At 38.9% G+C, this 19,069-nt stretch overlaps 1 long non-coding RNA gene and 1 pseudogene across 7 annotated transcripts in view; both read right to left on the bottom strand.

The window, feature by feature from the left end:
• Positions 1–1,203: 1,203 nt before the first annotated feature.
• LOC147375303 (WASH complex subunit 1 pseudogene) lies at positions 1,204–2,659 on the bottom strand (annotated as a pseudogene). Its single transcript, XR_015161531.1, has one exon. The product of XR_015161531.1 is annotated as a WASH complex subunit 1 pseudogene (transcript).
• Positions 2,660–10,018: 7,359 nt separating this feature from the next.
• The window catches only part of LOC147375302 (uncharacterized), a 36,594-nt gene continuing 27,543 nt past the window's right edge, over positions 10,019–19,069 (bottom strand). For all 6 annotated transcript variants that reach the window (XR_015158714.1, XR_015158710.1, XR_015158713.1 and 3 more), the window contains 3 exons: positions 17,010–17,105; positions 10,795–10,917; positions 10,019–10,412 (listed from right to left, as the gene is read on the bottom strand). This is a non-coding gene — a long non-coding RNA (uncharacterized LOC147375302). The remainder of the gene's footprint in view (positions 10,413–10,794; positions 10,918–17,009; positions 17,106–19,069) is intronic.

The following is a 19,069-nucleotide window of genomic DNA, read 5'->3' as shown; positions in this document are numbered from 1 at the left end:
GTATCTTTGCTATTGAAGTCCATTCTATTACCTCTTCCAATACTAGTAGGTGAATTAAGGCTATTCTTTTCAAGGTTACCACTGAGATGGGAAGCAGGGGATAAGAACAGGTTAAGTTAGAATGCCACAAAACTCACTATTCTTAGTGAAATTCAGCTATTTTTTCTAATTGTTCCCCTGACTGCAAATTTGTGGTTACTTTCCAGAATTCTGAAAAAAGTTGATTTCTGGCATTTTTTTTTTCCTAGTGTACTTACTATCTCATAAAGGAAAATCATCAACCTGCTCAGGCATCCATAACAAAATACCATAAACTGGGCGGCTGAAACAACAGACGTGTATTTTCTCCTAGTCCTGGGGACTTGAAGTCCAAGATCAGGGTGCCAGTCTTGTGTCTGGTGAGACCTCTCTCCCTGACTTGTAGGTGACCACCTCCTTGCTGTGTGCTCACATGACCTCTTTGTGTACAAGTGTAGAGAGAGAGAGTGTACTAGTTCTCACGTTCCTTCTTACACAGAAACTAATCCTATTGGATCATGGCCCTATCTTTATGACCTCATTTAACCTTAATTATTTCTGTAAAGGTCCTATCTCCAAGTAAATTAGGCTAGGGTGTGAACCCATGAATTTTGGGTGTGGGGGTGGACCACAAACAGTCTGTATCAGACGAGGATTTTTGAAGTTTCTTACTTCACCATTCTCACTGACATATTCAAGCACTTTATAAACACATGTTTTACTCATCTTTTTAAACAGTTCACAAAGAAGAGTTTAGGAACATCTTGTTTCATCATAGCTTGAGGCAGAACTATCTACTCCTTCTTGTTATATTTTTACATATGACCTGTCCCTTTTTTTCATAAAAAAGTTTAACAATGGTATGTGTCTATTTTACTAGTGGAAAAATCAAGTTTTTTTTGTTGGTAATCTGAACATTTTTTTTTTTTTTAGGCTTGCGTCTTGCATCACTTCTTTATTGATTCATGTACTGTTTTACCGCAGTCTCTCTAGGGAAGAGGGGCACACGCTGGTGAAGGGAGCTGGAGCAAAGGCAGAGGTCGCCCCCCGCCACCATGCCTCCCCCTCTCCCCAGTTTGGCCTCCGAAAGCAACCTCCTTGCTCCTTGAAGATCCCAGCAAGAGAGCTGGAGAGTCCTCCATGACCCTGTCCCCCAAGGAGCCGGTTCAGCTGTTATGCACGGGGGTGTGGTGCACCCAGGGACCTGGGGGAGGGTAAGCCCAGCCCTAGGACTCCCAGTCATCCTCGTCTTCCTCGCCCGGGGTCTGTTGTGGGGGAGGCAGGGGCGGGATGGAGTCTGACATCCGGGCGAAGGCTCCCCCTGGCCCCTCGCTGGCCCCGAACCCAGGTCCTTTCCCGGAGATGCCTTTGCGCCTCATGGCCAGCTTGTTGAAAAGGTCCGACATCAGGTCCCCGCCCTGGCTGGTGGCTCTCACTTGCTCCTGCTCCTTCTGCTGCTTCTTCTCCAGCTTGCGCTCCTTGACACTGCGGAGCTTGGCCTTGCCGATGCCCCCGGCCTGGCGGATGGACTCTAGCAGAGTGGCCTGGCCACTGGAGGGGTCAACCACTTCCTTGGGCGCTCCTTGGACCGGGGCTGAAGGGGATGCACCCCCGCTGTCGTCCCCCCTGGTGGGCTGTCCTGGCGGGGCCTGTGGCGGGGGCGGAGGTGGGGGGACACTCATCAGCACGGAGCTGGGGGAGGCGGTGGAGGTGGCGGGGGCGGTGGGCGTGCCGTCAGCACCCCATCCTCGAGGTCTGGCTTGAAGGGCTGGGCCACCTCCGTGTGGAAGGTGGGCAGCTTGGGAATGGCGCCAGGGGCAGAGGGGGCGATGCCAGGGCCCAGATCCGCGCTGTACATGAGGTCGTCGGCCACGCCTGGCAGGTCAGGCAGGTAGGACGGTACGTCGATGTCCGGCACCTGGCCCAGGTCGGGCACTAGAAGTAGTTCTCCGGGACCTGCTGCTCCAGCTGCTCTCTCCTGCTGATGGACAAAGGGGCATCGAACAGCTTCTCCTCTGTCTCGGCCCCCAGCATCACATGGGTCTTTGTGACAGCACCGGCCAGGGGGTCCAGGAAGACATACTTCTTGTACAGGTTCTCGGTGGTGTTGAAGAGCAGCAGGGAGCTGACAGAGCTGATGTTGCTGGGGAGCCCGCCCAGCCCTTCCTTAGCCTCGTCTTCAGGCTCCGGCTTGGTGTTCACACACACGGGGAAGAATTTCAGCTTCTCCTGCAGGGCCCGCTCGTCCAGGGGGCGGTGCTTGCTCTGGATCCTGTGGCGGGGACGCCTCTGCAGGCCGGGGTCCTGGGCCCCCGTGAAGATGGAGCCGTACTCCTGCAGGCGCTCAGGGGCAGGGTACTTGGCGCTGGAGAACACCTTGATGGCTTTCTTGCTGCCCTTGATCTTCTCGATCTTGGCCTGGGCCAAGGACACCCTCTCCCCGATGGCCTGCAGCTGACTCCGGCTGAGCTCTACTCGCTGGGAGATCCTGCTGAAGATGTCTCCGGAGACCTTTTGGAGGTACTGCAGGGCATCCGCCACCTGCTGGATGGCCTCCTCTAGCCGCAGGTCTGGCTGAATGAGGGGCACTGCATAGGTCTGACCGGCCAAGGAATGCTGGGTCATTTGCTGAACATTTTTTATTTATGCTTTTATGTTATTTTATTCTATGTTTTACTTTCTGAAATTCATTATCTAGCTTTTTGGTTTATATCTAACTTCTTGATTTGGTAAAGGTTTACTTTCAAATGAAACATGGCCCCTGTCAGGGGTGTATAGAATCAGAGCTCTTCATCTCAGGCTGTACTAGAAGTGTAGCACCAGTCAAGCCACAGGATACTCAGACCTTCCAAAATTTTTACCAGTGGTATAAACAACACCTCAAAAATACAGCGACTTTTAACTCTTTGATCTTGAGCTCATTTTAAAACTCTGTATCTCAGCCCATCACCTAAATAAGCTAATGCAGGCTACAAGGAGCATTCTCTCCAGCTTTTGTTGTTTTCAGTTGTTAGTTGTGTCTGACTCCTTGCGACCTCATGGACTGCAGCACACCAGGCCTCCTTGTCCCTCACCATCTCCCAGAGTTTGCCCAAGTTCATATCCAGCTACTTAATAATAATAATACTTGATATTTCCAATACTCTGTTTTTGAAGGTTAATATATAGAATGTTAAAATAGACATTTTCTTTTGATTAGCTGGAGTTAGAAACTATTTCAAAATGTAATAACTCTAATGACATCAACTATATTATTATCATATTTCTCATTGGAATAATTGATGCATTATATTATGCTAATAAATTTCTTAATAGTAAAGGATCCTTTGATCCTCTTCTTGGTTGAGTTAGAAGTTAGTTTTCATGTAATGTTTAATTTCACTTACAAGAATTATGTGCATGATTCTTGCATAAATTCAAAGGTTATATGAGGTTTTTTTGTGCTCTTTTACAGTGTACATATCAATATTCACTAACTTTGTCAAATAATTAGGAAAATTTGCTCCTTTTTTCCCACTTCCCTTCAAAAATAAAAAGTACACCAATGAAAATATGTTATGAAAGGTTTTGGAAAAAGGTTATTTAAAAATAGCTCATCTCTAACCCACTCTGTTTTTAAATAAACTTGAGGTATCAAGAGATATATTTATTTTAGTCTATGACTCAGAATATACTGTCACTGATATTTGATACCTATGCTACCCCAAACTCTAGGAATAGGATTTTGGCAACAATCTGCATCCCTTACTTTTCTAAGAACTATCCATGATACAGTGTGATTGATATGATTTTCAGTAATTTTGTCCATAAACAGTCTCTATCATCAGAATAAAGGTTTGTAATAATACATTATTAATCATTTTCTTCTATTTTGTCTTCTTCATGTAATTTACTCCATTTTTAAACACATGTAGGACTATCATCGGGGAAGGCAATGGCACCCCACTCCAGTACTCTTGCCTGGAAAATCCCATGGGTGGAAGAGCCTGGTAGGCTGCAGTCCATGGGGTCACGAAGAGTCAGACACGACTGAGAGACTTCACTTTCACTTTTCACTTTCATGCTTTGGAGAAGGAAATGGCAACCCACTCCAGTGTTCTTGCCTGGAGAATCCCAGGGACGGGGGAGCCTGGTGGGCTGCCGTCTATGGGGTTGCACAGAGTTGGACACAACTGAAGCGACTTAGCAGCAGCAGCGGCATCAGGGCTATCATCTGCAGATTTTTCATATGCTGCTGCCGTAGATGGTATCAATTCCTATCCTCTCCCTGTTCCAAAATTTCTAATACATTTGCCCTCCTCAGAGTTCCCAATGTGATTCTCCAATTTCTCATTAGTGAGAAGTACTTCTAAAAGGCATATATTAAAGGAGAAGTGAACAGTGTTGATGAAACAAGAGGATGTGTTGGGCAGGAAAAGAGTCTGAGAAGAATAAAGAAGTTAATAACGATGCCCAGATGTATTTTTTGAGAGATCATAAACATGGAGATACTGATAATCAACACAGAAATACAGGAGGTGGGAAAACAGAATTAAGAGCACTGAAGGGAAATGTATATCAATTCTGAGTACTGATTTTGACACGTCTATGGTGAAGACAGCTAGCTGGCAAGTGTATCATGATCTGTTCTCAGGTCATGACTAGTGAGATAATGAAATTATCAACTTAACAGAAATATATGAAAGCATAAAATTAGATGATACAAGAAAATAAACCTATGGGGGTAGTAAAGGTAAAAGAGCTCTCTGTAATACAAATATTTTTCGAGAACCATCAAAACAGAGGATTATGGGGATAAATACCTGATAGATACAGGGTTATTGAAGCCATTACTGTTTTTATCAGAAACTTTGCTAGCTAAATCTCATGTTGCGTCTTTGCTAACTACTAAAGAGTGAAAAAATCCGCTCCTTGTGACTAGTTGTGCTGGCTATAATACTTGAAAATTCAGATCACTGAATTTTATACTAGTGCTTTATCTAACCTGAGGCTACTACTAAAATGTAATGTGGCATTGTGGTAGAATCCCATATTTCAAGGATGACAAATAAAATACTGACACTTCAATACAAATTAGCTTATCAAAACCCAGTAATGACCAATGAGGAAATGTGATTTTAATGACTCGTTTACTTTCTTGTCACACATCTTAATTGTGAAAAACAACATTGCATTTCAATCAAGTGAAGTTCTTTTCTTCAAGAAGCAACAGTGATGTTTATTAAAAGTTGGAAATATTTACACATCTGACCAAGGAAGAGGCAGTAAAAAACATTTTCCTAGGTCATTTTAAGTATTGTCCTTAACTTACATATAGTGTTTGTGACTCTAAAATTTAGGTATAACAACTTAAAATAGTGTAATAATATGTATATTTTAAAATCAATATATGAATTGCAATACACACCATGATGGTTTCAGGCTTAGAGAAGAAGAAATGAATAATCTGTGTACCTGTACAACCCTAGGAAAAAATGTCTTTTTCAATTTACTCTTCAGACCTAACTATATTGAACAAAATATTCCTATTATAAAAATTCAGTCCTGCAGGAAAGTGAAAGATTTCCAGATACAACATATTCTCAGAAAGATGCTGAACTCAGACTCTATGACTCATTTAATTCTGTCATCAGAAAAGTGTATTAACATGTTCCTAATTCTCATCCACCATGCAGATCTCACAGAGAAACTTTTCACATCACTGGCGACCTAAGAGAAGCAAGACTGCTTAAAAACAAGCCATTCTTACAATAGGCCTATTCCTTAGCATCACTAATTGTCTTCTCCTCTTGCTTTATTTCTCCTAATTTCTGAGCCTAAAACATTAATAATCTTAAAAGTCCAATTCAAACTCCACCTCCAGAAATCTTTCTTTGAGGTGTTAGGTCCCCATCAAACTTTTCCTTCTGTAATCTAGCATTTTGGATTACAGCATAACAGTTCACTCTCTTAAAGTCTCATGTAGACACTCATGCATTGCCTTGGATTGATTTTTGTACTGTGAAAGACAAGTATAACATGTTTAAATGTGTTCCTTTTCCCAATACATTTCACTAAGTGACATTTGTAGTTATCACATAAATATAAATTAAGACCCAGTGAAATAGCACCACATGCCAACCAAAATGGCTAAAGTTTAAAATGCTATGTAGTAATCCTGGAGATCAAAACAGTCAATCCTAAAGGAAATCAACCTTGAATATTCATTGGAATGACTGATGCTGAAGCTGAAGCTCCAATACTTCAGCCACCTGATGTGAAGTCAACTCATTGGAAAAGACCTTGATGCTAGGAAAGATTGAAGGCAGGAGAAGAAGGGGACAACAGAGGATGAGAAGGTTGGATGGCATCACAAACTCAATGGACATGGGTTTGAGCAAGCTCCAAGGGTCGGAGAAAGACAGGGAAGCCTGGCGTGCTGCAGTCCATGGGATCGCAAAGAGTCGGACACGGCTGAGCAACTGAACAACAATAGTAATCCTCTTTATCTATATTAGTTATATTTTCTTTATAATTACAAGTATTAATATCAGTATGCATGCATGTGCGTGCTAAGTCACTACTGTCATGTCTGGATCTTTATGACCCTATGTACTGTAGCCTGCTGGGCTCCTCCATCCATGGAATTTTCCAGGCAAGAAAGCTGGAGTGGGTTGCCCTGCTCTCCTCCAGGGAATCTTCCTGACCCAGGGATCAAACTCACATCTCTCAAGTCTCCTGCATCACCAGGGGATTCTTTACCACTTGTGCTACCTGGGAAGCCCTAATATCAGTATACAGCTACTATTTTCCAGGTTTTTTTAATCCCTTTACACTGAAACTGCTTTCATCATTACATTTTAAGCATAAACTAGTCATTATTCTCCAGAAAAACAGAACCAATAGGATATATATAGAGATATATAACAGGACATACGTTATAGGTTGCAGATACCAGTAGAAGTACCACAGTCTTCCAACTGCAAGCTGGAGAACCAGGAAAGCTGGTGGTATAATTCGGTCCAAATTCAAGACCTGAGAACCAGGGGAACTGAAGGTGTAACTCCCAATCTAAGGCCTAAGAATCCATGGTCATTGGTGTTACGTTCTGGAGTCTGAAGGCCTGAGAACCAAGATCTCTGATGTAGAGAATGTGGACCTCTCAGCTTAAGAAGAGACAGAATTTGCCCTTCCTCCACCTCTTTGATTTATTCAGACCTTCAACACATTGGCTGATGTCTTTCCATCTTGGAGAGAGCTAACTGCTTTATTCAGTCTACTGATAAAGATCTTAAACTCTTTGGGCAACACACTCACAGACATACCCAGAAGTGTTTTGTCACTTATCTGGGGGTCCCTTAGCCCAGTCAAGTTGACACATAAAATTAACCATCAAAGCATATGTCCTGAAAACCAACCATCTTCTATTTTGTAACTTCATCTAATTTAAGTCTCAGTTTGTAAGTCAAAGATTTTAGTCCTTTTATATTTCTGACTATGGTATGTTTGGATTATTTAAGGGAAACATTTAGATTTTATGATACATTTAGTTGTTTCTTAACATACCACTTTTCCTATATATGATATAGTCTCCTAGCTTGAGATCTTAATTATGGTACAATTGCACTTGCCTTAGGTAATTTCTCACATAAATTTGCAAGGAAGATACATAGGTGATATATTTTAGGAGTTCTTAGACTATATATAGAAATTTTAATTTGCTCTCATACATTGGCAATTATTTGGGTTTACACAAAAGTATAGGCTCTTGGTCCAAAATGCTTTTTCCTCTAAGTTTTATACTGCTGGTTCTATGGTCTTCAAGTATCCTATGTTTTGTATGAGAAGTTGAATGTCCATCATTGTAGAAAACTTGTTACAGAAGCAGTGAGTAATATTGAAGGTGTATAAGTTTAAGTCTAATTAGTTAGATATGGGCGGAGTGTACACCAGAGGCTACGTTGGTACTCTATGACATCTACAAAACAGTGGAGATAAGATAAAGGTCTACATTTTCTAGATAAAACAAAATTGGAGAAAGAAGAACCCCTTTGATTGTAATGTTCTATACAGTTAAGTTCTAGTGCATAAACCAATATTAGCAATCATTTTTAAATTACAAGGGTCATTCAAGAAGGCTTGAAAGATAGAGAGATACATAGAGACAAACAAAGATAATGCTTTAAGTATCATGCAAGCCACAAAATCTGAGAACTGCCTACAATAAACTTGGAATATACAATTTTGAAAAGAGAATAGAGTCTTTCCTAAGACAGATATAGTTCTAATTCCATGTTGGAATATTTGAAATATATTTTTCAGGGAAAACATTAAGTGGTATTATTTGAAAGTAGAACATTGACTCAAATATCATAGCTATGACCCATTTCTTTGGCAATTGCAGTCCAGGTAAAGGAAGCCTGATACTTCTGAAACTGCTTGACTTAGGAACAAGTCAGGACAAGACACACTCTGACACCTCTCAGAAAAGGAAATTCCTGATTCACAAGCTTGGGGAACTGATGGGTATTTTGGACATCAGCAAATTAGGACCAATTTGGAATCTATCTGATCCTCTTTCGACAGAAGGGAAAACCCTTGAACAGTAGCAAGAAAGGGACAAAGGGAGCTTATGTTAGAGCGAGCACAGCCCTTTTCTGGCTCTCACGCTCTTACTTTGTTCTTTCTTTGGTTGGCATGCTATTTCTCTGGAGACATTGTTTAGTGTATGGATGGTGTGCTACCTCCGCCTCCATGTGGATTTTCATTTTCATCTCTGGCAGGAAGCAGAGCCTTAATGTAAGTCTCCACTGGGACAAACATGCTATTTTTTTGTCATTTCTAAAAGTTTTATTTTGTTCTTCTTTTAATATACCTGGTCAATTAGAGAGTCACTTTTTTAAATGTCATCAAATTTATAATCCCCTGCTTTATTTCTTTTTAAAATTAATTTATTTTTATTGAAGAATAGTTGCTTTACAGAATTTTGCTGTTTTCTGTGAAACCTCAACATGAATCAGCCATAGGTATACATATATCCCCTCTCTTTTGAAACTCCCTCTGTACTGAAGAATTTATTTACAGGGCAACAATGGAGAAACAGACATAGAGAATACACTTATGGACATGGGAAGAGGAGAGGAGAAGGTGAGATGTATGGAGAGAATAACATGGAAACTTACATTTGCTGTATGGCTCAGGAAACTCAAACAAACACACTTTTGTCTTGTCTTTTTTTCCCTTGTCCTGATTTTTTTGCCTGACTACTGTGCCCTGTTGGACTGGCCTTTCTCCACAATTGTAGTGGGAAAGTCAACAGGGTAGATCATTGTTGGGTTTATGGGTCTAAAACATTTGGTGCCACTTTACTTCATGGTATGAAGCTCATCTCAAATTTAAGTGGCAGTAGGCTCAGTCTCGGGGAAGGCAATGGCACCCCACTCCAGTACTCTTGCCTGGAAAATCCCATGGACGGAGGAGCCTGGTAGGCTGCATTCCATGGGATCGCTAAGAGTCGGACATGACTGACAGACTTCACTTTTCACTTTCATGCATTGGAGAAGGAAATGGCAACCCACTCCAGTGTTCTTGCCTGGAGAATCCCAGGGATGGAGGAGCCTGGTAGGCTGCCATCTATGGGGTCGCGCAGAGTCGGACACAACTGAAGCGACTTAGCAGCAGCAGCAGCAGGCTCAGTCTCCTCTTATTGAAGTTTAACTCTTTTGTAGAAAGTTCTTAGTGGTATGTAGTGGCAACTTTCCTAGCCATGTCTCTATTTATTACTTGCCTTGGGAATACTGTCTGTGTAATCAGTGGATAGTAAATAACAAGAATAGAGGATACAAACTCTGTAATCTTGCCTAAATATCTCTACTTCTTTTCTATTTCCTGTATCTGTTATTGGAAGGAATTATTATAAAAGAGACTAATGTTTAGGTATCTATGGCCCACATGAATAGAAAAGCCTCTAGAATTAAAATGTCAAACTTTAAGCAAAATGAGAAAAAGTTCCAGTAAGTAGGATTTTTTGGACATTTTATTCATGAACTTGAAAGTGCAGAATAGGAAGATCAATGTGATCTCCGTTCTTCTTCACTATGTAACCCCCAAATCCTTAAAGAAACTACACTTGTTTATTAGTCCCAGAGAAGTATAATGACTGAGTAATTAATTAGGGTTTGGAACTATGGTATTCAGAAGGGTATGAAATGAATCTGCTTTTGTTGCTCTGGCTCTTATGCTATTGAATCTGCTCTTTCTTTTTGCTAACATGTGACTCTTACATGGAGATTGCTCATGATTTGGATTATATGCTACTCCTCTCTGGATGAGTGCCTTCATCACCATGTCATAAGTTTCAGGTGAAGGAAGAGTTCCATGCAGATGTCAAAGAGGACCTTCCCTGCGGGCCTTCCCTGTGAAAAGAAAATCTTCAATAATTAATTGGTCAACAGCTAGGTGTGGTTTGGCGAGGTCTTTCTCTGGTGACACTAACTATTTAATATAAATGGTAAAACCCCTATTCTCACACTTCTGTGTTCTTTTATCAGGGAAGGGGAATTTTAGAATTTAATGGAATGAGCACTTAACAAGGCATGAGGTTAAACCCTAAAATGCCCTTACTTGCTAATGTAGAAGAAAACATATGAATAACCCAAGCTACCTTTTTTTTTTTTTCTTGTGCTTATTTAACCATGTAAGAGAAGTTTCGAGAGTGCAGGTTTAACACTCAAGCGATTCAGCTAGGGGTATAGGAGATAACATTCTCAGAGCTCCTCCCATTGCTGCCTCACTTACCTTCCAGGGTCTACAGTAGACAAGAAATGAGTACGGGAAAAAATATCATCAGCACAGTCAGGATCACACATATATCACGTATCCAAGTACTATACAATGGGAATAGGTCATCTGAATCAGAGACTGGAAAAGAGGGAGGATTTTTTTTAAAAAAAGGTATTTTTTAAACAAAATGAAATAGAATTGGAAAAGATGCACAAATAAGGGAAACCTGTGTAGAGCCCACTTGATAAGAAGATGGAGAATTGATAAAGGAAAATCTGTCTTCTGGCCCTCATTTACATGTATTTTCTGAGCCCAGTTTGTGACAGCACCTCCAGGCTTTATGACAAGATAAGACTTGCTAGTTTGGATGAACCAGGGTGCGCATGCAGTTTGAACTGAGTCTTGAATGCAAATTGTGAAGTTCCATCTCTACTCACTCATCCACAGATAACTGAAGACAGACTCTTATTTGTTTTTATATGCTTGGTTAGGAGATATAGAAGCAAAATGTTCCAGAAATGTCATAGATATAATACAGTGGGCTCTGTGCAGGTGGCTAAAACAAAATTATTTGTAACTGCAGCTCAGTGGCGGAAGGCAAAATTTGAATATGCACTGGATATGATCTCAATATCTAAGGAGCTCAATCCATTTAAATAACAAATGGACAAACAGTGATAAAAGGGAGTCATGATCACTTAATTCAAATCTTTAAAGTCTGTTATAGTGATAAAACCCTGGAAGAACCAACCGAAAAGTTAGAGATAGTAGTCTTCATTTCATTAATTCCAAATGTTGTCACTAAAATCTACACTCCAGGAGGTCAGGGTCTTCTAATTTTTTGTTAATTGCTGAATCTCCTGTTCTTAGAAATATGTCTGCTAAATCACTTCAGTCATGTCCGACTCTGTGCGACCCCGTAGATGGCAGCCCATCAGGCACCCCCGTCCCTGGGATCCTCCAGGCAAGAACACTGGAGCGGGTTGCCATTTCCTTCTCCAATGCGTGAAAGTGAAGTCGCTCAGTCGTATCCGGCTCTTCGCAACCCCATGGACTGAAGCCCACCAGGCTCCTCCATCCATGGGATTTTCCAGGCAAGGGTACTGGAGTGGGGTGCCATTGCCTTCTCCGAGAAATATGTCTGGCCCTTATTAAATATTTGCTGAATGAATTAGAAGTACAAAGACAATATTAAGCATAAATCCAAAACAGATTCAAAATAATTTTAGATATTTCAATTATAAGACAGAATCTTACAAAACATTATGCATACTATATTTAAAAACTTGAAATAAACAAGAAATATTAGAAATCTAAGAAATATATGCAGTACAGATAATGAGACATGGTACCTGTGGAAAGTAGTAAATAGGTGGAATTGAAACATAACATCTAAAATAGAGAATTCGAAGGTGGGTTTCAAAACAGAGTAGTCATATTTCAGGAGGTAACTAATAAACTAAATAATAAATGGGAAGATATGAACATGAAGAGAAAACAGAAAACAAAAAAGAGAAGGAAGGAGACACATACCATGGAGTAGAAAGTTCTGATTGATAGTTATCTACAGCTGAAAAAAAGAAGAGTTAAAGAACGGAAAAAGGGAAGAATTTGAAACAATGGTAGTTGACAATTGTTGAGACCTCATGAAAAACACTAATCTAGAAAATTAGGGAGCCCAACAAATGTCTATTATGAAAAAATTTTAAATCCCACAGTACACAAGTGCACACGCATGCACACACGCGTGCACACACACACACAGAGGCAAGTAAAATGTCTTTAATCAGCCAGAGGATAAAGTTCACTTTCAAGAGTCACAGTCAAACTGACAGCAGATTTCTCAATAGAATAGAAGCCAAAATACTGACATAATATATTCAATGCACTGGAAGAAAATAACTTCCAACCCCAAATTCTGTAACTATTGAAATAAAGTTGAGGTAAATGTTGCCACTCAGAATGTTAGTATTTGTAAAGTCTGAGATGCAAGAAAGAATAAAGGTTTTTAAAAAACTGTAAATATATAGATAAACTTAAATAAACAATGATATATAAAGCAATGGTTATAATAACCTCTTCTGAGGCTTAGCTATACACAGCATTAAAATTCCCAACAACCACAGTATGTAACTCAACAAGGCTAAATGCTATTGAATTATTCTAAAGTCATTTTATCTTCTAATGGTATTTAAAGTATCAATTCACTTTGAACTTGGTAAGCTAAGTGTACGTGTTAACAATTTCTAAGGGAATCACTTAGATAATAGAAATGCTGTATAAATTATATGCCAATTATAAGTGCAAACAGATGGAATTGTTTGCAATTATAAAAATAAGAATGTAATTACAAAAAATATACAACAAAAGTGAATGCAAGAATGGAAACATACATAAAAGAAGAAGGTCACAAAATATTAATAACACAAAATGTTGTTAGAGATTTGAAACATCAATAAGCAAAAGGGATACATGATCCATTTAAATGGCAATTATCATCAATATTGATTTAAAAATTAAAATTTAATTATATGATTTTTTGCAAGAAGAATATAAAGCATGAGCACACAGACAAATTTAAATAAAGATTTTTATAAGATTGAGGGTTAAAAAAAGATATACAAGGCAAACAAAAGTTTACCAGTGTAGCTATACTACATTTAACAAATTAGATACTAAGGCAAGAAAGCATTATTACCTACACTGTAATGATTAATATTCTCTTTCATCAGTAACATTTATCAAATTTAAATGTGTATACCTAATATGGCTTCAAATTAAAGAAGTGTAAAGAAAAATTGACAAATTAAATCATTTATATTCAATGCAATTATTGATATTTTGGATTTAAGTTTTCATCATTTTTTAAATTAATTTCTATTTGTCCCTCTTTCTCATTTCTGTTTCCCCTTTACTGAATTTTTGAGATACTTTGAACTTTTTATTATTGTATTTTATCATTTGTGTTTTGAAATTCTATCATTTTACACAGTTTTGGTGTTTTTTTTGTTTTGTTTTGATGATTACATTAAAATATACATATTCAACTTTCTACAACCTACTTGGAATCACAATTTTACCACTACAATTAGGTCCCTTTAATTGTCACTACTTTATGTTGTAGTTGTCTTATATATTACATCTATATCTAGATACATTAAAATCCAGTGGGACAATATTGATTTTTGTTTTCTACCATCAAACATTTTTGAAGGTTGTTTTTGTATGTTTGTTTGTCTTTTACTTACTTCCATTGCTATGGTCTGAATTTTTGTGTCCCTCTCAAAATTTGTATGTCAAAATCCTAACACCAAATGTGATGGTGTTAGGAAGTATAGCCTTTGGGAGGTCATGAGGTTGGAACCCTCATGAATAGGATTAGTGGTATTATAAAGGAGACCACACTGAGTTCCTCGGGTCCCTTCTGCCATGTTAGGACATAGTGAGAAAGTGCCAGCTATGAAACAGGAAGAAGGCCCTCACTAGAATATGATCTTCCTGGCACTTTAATCTTGGACATTTCAGCTTCCAGAACTGTAAGAAATTAATTTCTATCGTTTATAAGCTACCAGATCTGTGGCATTTTGTTATAGTAGCCTCAGTGGACTAAGACCAAGCCATTTGTTATACACTTCCAGTGATGGTACTTTGTCCAGAGTCAGTTCGTAGGACAACATGGAGAGAAATAGCCAATGGTTTTTCAAGAACTCAAGAGAAGAAGGACATTCTAATAGGTTTATCCAACTATTTACCATTTCTCTTGTGCTCTGCTTAGTCGCTCAGTCGTGGCCAACTCTTTGTGACCCCATGGACTGTAGCCCATCAGGCTCTGCTGTCCATGGGGATCCTCCAGGCAAGAATATTGGAGTGGGTTGCCATGCTCTCCTCCATGGGATTTTCCCACGCCAGGGTCTCCTGCATTGCAGGTGGATTCTTTACCAGCTGAGCTACACAGGAAGCCCACCATTTCTCTTTTTCTTCCATAATTCCTAATGTTCGTATTTCCTTCTGTTTGAAAATGTTCTTTTAGCAATGCTTCTCAATAGCTAATCTGAAACCAATGGTGTGTAGGTACATGTTAGATAGATGATAGATAAATATGTAGCTGTTAGAAAGTTAGATAATGGAGGCTGCAGTCCATGGGGTCACACGAGAGTTGGACGTGACTGACCGACTTCACTTTCACTTTTCACTTTCATGCATTGGAGAAGGAAATGGCAGCCCACTCCAGTGTTCTTGCCTGGAGAATCCCAGGGACGGGGGAGCCTGGTGGGCTGCCATCTCTGGGGTCGCATAGAGTCGGACACAACTGAAGTGACCTAGCAGCAGCAGCAGCAGAAGGTTAGATAAATAGGTAGATACATAGACAGGTATTGCAGCATGTGTATTGTAGTCTGACATTGGTTTAGGGTACTCAGACCTCCCATACTGTTAGAATTTTATCTTGTACAGTCTTACATACTTTTACTACTTTCTAATTAACTTCATAGGGTTGGCCTTTGTGTTCATCTTTGTAAGGATTTGAGACTTGGGTTTGTAAACGGAGGTGCAAATGGTTTATATATACCTGGACATGCAAATAGTTTATATATAACTGGAGATGCAAATGATTTATAACTGGAGATGCAAACTGGAGATGAAAATGTCCTTAATTTGTGGGCAATTAAGAAATATGTAATAGATTGGAAAATGCCCTAGCAAATAATAAAAGTATTCTTTTGTTTACTTCGACAGTCATTGTTCTATGTAAATATTTCCCAGTGATTGCAAACTAATGAAAAGTATTGCTAAATTCTCAGATGTTAGCATCACAAGGCATATGGCATAGTATAATTGCACTTCAAAATGACACCTAAATATATAGTAAAGAGGGTTAAGAGATAGCTTTCAACAGTCTTAAAACTGAATATATAATAAAAATAAGCAAAATTTTACATTTTAATTTTTTCATTAATTTTTCAAAGACGATCTCTAACCCAAAAGTTCTTATGAATCATGACTTGGAGTCAATCTATAGGTAACATCAATAATTGGGTTTTACAACAGAAAGATATATATAAACATGTAACTGAATCACTTTACAGCAAAAAGTAACTTAACACTGTAAATAACCTATAGTTCAATAAAAGAAATTAAAAAAAATAATTGGGTTTTGTCCAAGTGCCCCTCCACAGATGATTGGTTTAAGATGTGAGATACACACACACACACACACACACACAGGAAAATTACTCAGCCATAAAAAAGAATTAAATATTGTCACTTGCAGCAATATGGATAGACCTACAGAATATCATATAAAGTGAAATCAGACAAAGACAAATACTATGTGATATATGTAGAACCTAAAAAAATACAAATGAATCTATATATAAAATAGAAACAAAGACCTAGAGAACAAATGTGGTTACCAAAGGGTAAAAAGGAGGCAGGAAAGGGATAACTTAGGTGTATGGGATTAACAGATACAAACTACTATACGTAAAATAAATAATCAACATGGATTTAGTCTACACCACAGGGAGTAATTAAAATACTCAATATCTTATAATAACCTACAATGAAAAATAATTTTGAAATGTATATATATATATAAGCTAATCACAACCCTGATGCTGGGAAAGATTGGGGGCAGGAGGAGAAGGGGACAACAGAGGATGAGATGGTTGGATGGCATCACCGACTCAATGGACATGGGTTTGGATGGACTCCGGGAGTTGGTGATGGACAGGGAGGCCTGGAGTGCTGCAGTTCATGGGGTCACAAAGACACAACTTTGCATAGTGTTGCAGTTCATGGAGTTCATGGGGTCGGACACGACTGAGCGACTGAACTGAACTGAACTGAAGCTAATTACTTAGCTATATACCTGAAGCTAACACAATACTGTATATCAGTGACACTTCAAAGAAATAATAATTGGGTTTTTTAAATAAGTGCCTGGATTTGATAAATTTGGATGAAATGGCTATAAGGCCTGAAGGAATATATACTTTCCCTTGGAGCACAAGCAAATATGATCGTAAGTGGAGGCAGAGATACAGCTATTTATACAGCCTAAAACTCTGGGCCTCAATCAGTTCAGGGAGCAGAATCTAAAGCCTTTGGCAAGTCACCTAAACCCCAACTCCTTATTCTGTTGATGCTACAAAGATCACCCAGCTTTATTTAAATACTACTAATCACAAGGGTACCAGGCAAGAGAGATCCATTTTCATAGTCCCATTTACCTCCAATCTTGAATTTCAAGTAGACAGGTGAGATGCCAGCATGTATCATGAAAGGGATACAGAATGAAAAGAGAACAAACCATCTATTCTGTGAAACTGAAAAAAAAAAAAACAAGAAAGAGAGTTAGGAAGATAGGTCTTTGGGGATACATTGGAATAACAACAAACATTCTGGTTACAGGAAGCTTTGGAAAGTTCTCATTGCTATTTCTATTCACGTGTGTTTAACCTATGTCAGAGCTCAGGCATAAAAATTAGGAGTTGGGCTGAAGTATGGGATTACAGGCATTTACACTGAAGATAGAGAAGGGTTAGGAAGAATTACCTCCCTCTGCACAATGCAGCACATGATCAGCCTCGGAAAAAGAACTAGAAAGAGGAGGGGCCTGGTCACTATTACCTTGTAAATGCTTAAGGGTCTAAAGTTTATAGAACCAACAAAGTGGTAGTTTGCAGAAACTGTGAATTAGCTAACAGGACAAAAGTACCTTGGAAGCCAAGAATTTAACAGATGTAAGAGCCTTAAGGTAAAATGAAAGCCTCTCCCCCACAGCATCTGTCATTTAGCTATTTAATCTTTTCTTGAATATTTATATACTAAGAAGCTTATTACAATGTAAGAAAGATCATTTCAAGACTAGACAACTCTTCTTATTAAGCCATGAGTTCCTACAGCAAGCAAGATGAAAAAGATTCATTTATTGATTCTTAACATTTCTAGAGGAAAATGACAAGATTATTGGGTAATCCTGAAATATACTATGCAAGGAACAAATAACTATGAATGCTTGGCTTAGAATAGAGAAGGCCCAGAAAGTATTTGCTTTTATTTTTGTCTTAGTTCTTCATTTTGTTTTTTAAACCACAAATAGCAGAAATTACCAACAAGAAAGTTCCAAAAGGAAGAGTTTTCTCATGTCATCCTAGAAGTAAATTCTACAAGGGCAAAGACTTTTTGGCTTTTTCTTGTACTTTATTGTCAATATCTAGAACAGTACCTAGTATCTAGGAGAGGTTTAATATAAATATGCTGAATAAATAAGTCAATTTTTTAATAAGCCAGTGACCTCCCCATCATTGTAAAATAAGCAAAGCATAGTCTTAGTAAGACACAGCATCAACATGAAGAAGAGCCTAGTGGCTGGAGCAAAGTGTTTGACATTTGAAACATCTGGGTTCCAATTTTGCCTCTGTATTTATAGGTTGTTTGAGCCTGACCAAGTCGCTTAAAAACTCTGCTCCTTAATTTCTTCATCTAAAGAATGATGATAATAAATACAGCCTAACTTGTAGGAATGTTTGGGTAAGTTAGTAAGTGGTTTACTACTTATTGTTTGTCTCATCAGTTGACATATGATAAATACTCATTTAAGGTTATAGAGGGATTTATGAATTGGGTAGAAGGCTGGACAAGTTGAATCCTATGTTCTTTTTTAGCCTTATATTTCCTGAATCATAGGTAAGTCTCATTTTCATGACAGCTCTCAAAAGGAACCTGTCTTGTGAATTGTGTTTCTGTCATTTTTTCACCATATATCAGGTAATCTCCCAAAGTCTCCTGATCCATCTCTTCCTCCTTTCAGAAAAGCCTAGAATGTATGACGGCCTCTTTCTCTCAGAAAGTCTAAAGTATTTGATGTCATAAGCAGTCACTTCTGTTACTCATCTTGCGTGGTCTGAAGTTCCTAAGGCCAAAGTCATTCTCCAACATATCTGATAACTTCAACTGCCCTCTGTTTTCAGTTCGCTTAAATTAAGCCTGTTTCCTACTTCTAATGGGGAAAAAGAGTGCATGTTCAGGTTAATTGATAGGAAGAGAAAAAGTGGCATTGAGAGCAAACTGAGAAGGGCCAGAAATCTGGGCATTAGTCCATATGTTTTCCTTTTATTCTTGTTATCAGGTAAAGTATTCTGAACCATTCTAGTGATGAGTTTAAAGATCCATGGCTGTCTATGGGAAAGGACAGATTATTAAGATTTCAGAAAATGGCCCAAGTGATGGGCAACAGTATCTGAAAGGACCAGGAGGTCTTGGCAGTGATAGACCCTCTAGCAGCAGC

This window comes from Bos grunniens, chromosome 3, assembly GCF_055505025.1.
Source record: "Bos grunniens cultivar Pamir isolate PY7600 chromosome 3, Bosgru_T2T1.0, whole genome shotgun sequence".
Classification (NCBI taxonomy): domain Eukaryota; kingdom Metazoa; phylum Chordata; class Mammalia; order Artiodactyla; family Bovidae; genus Bos; species Bos grunniens.
The sequence above is the reverse complement of the archived record's forward strand: the minus strand, read 5'-3'. Positions and strand labels throughout refer to the sequence as shown.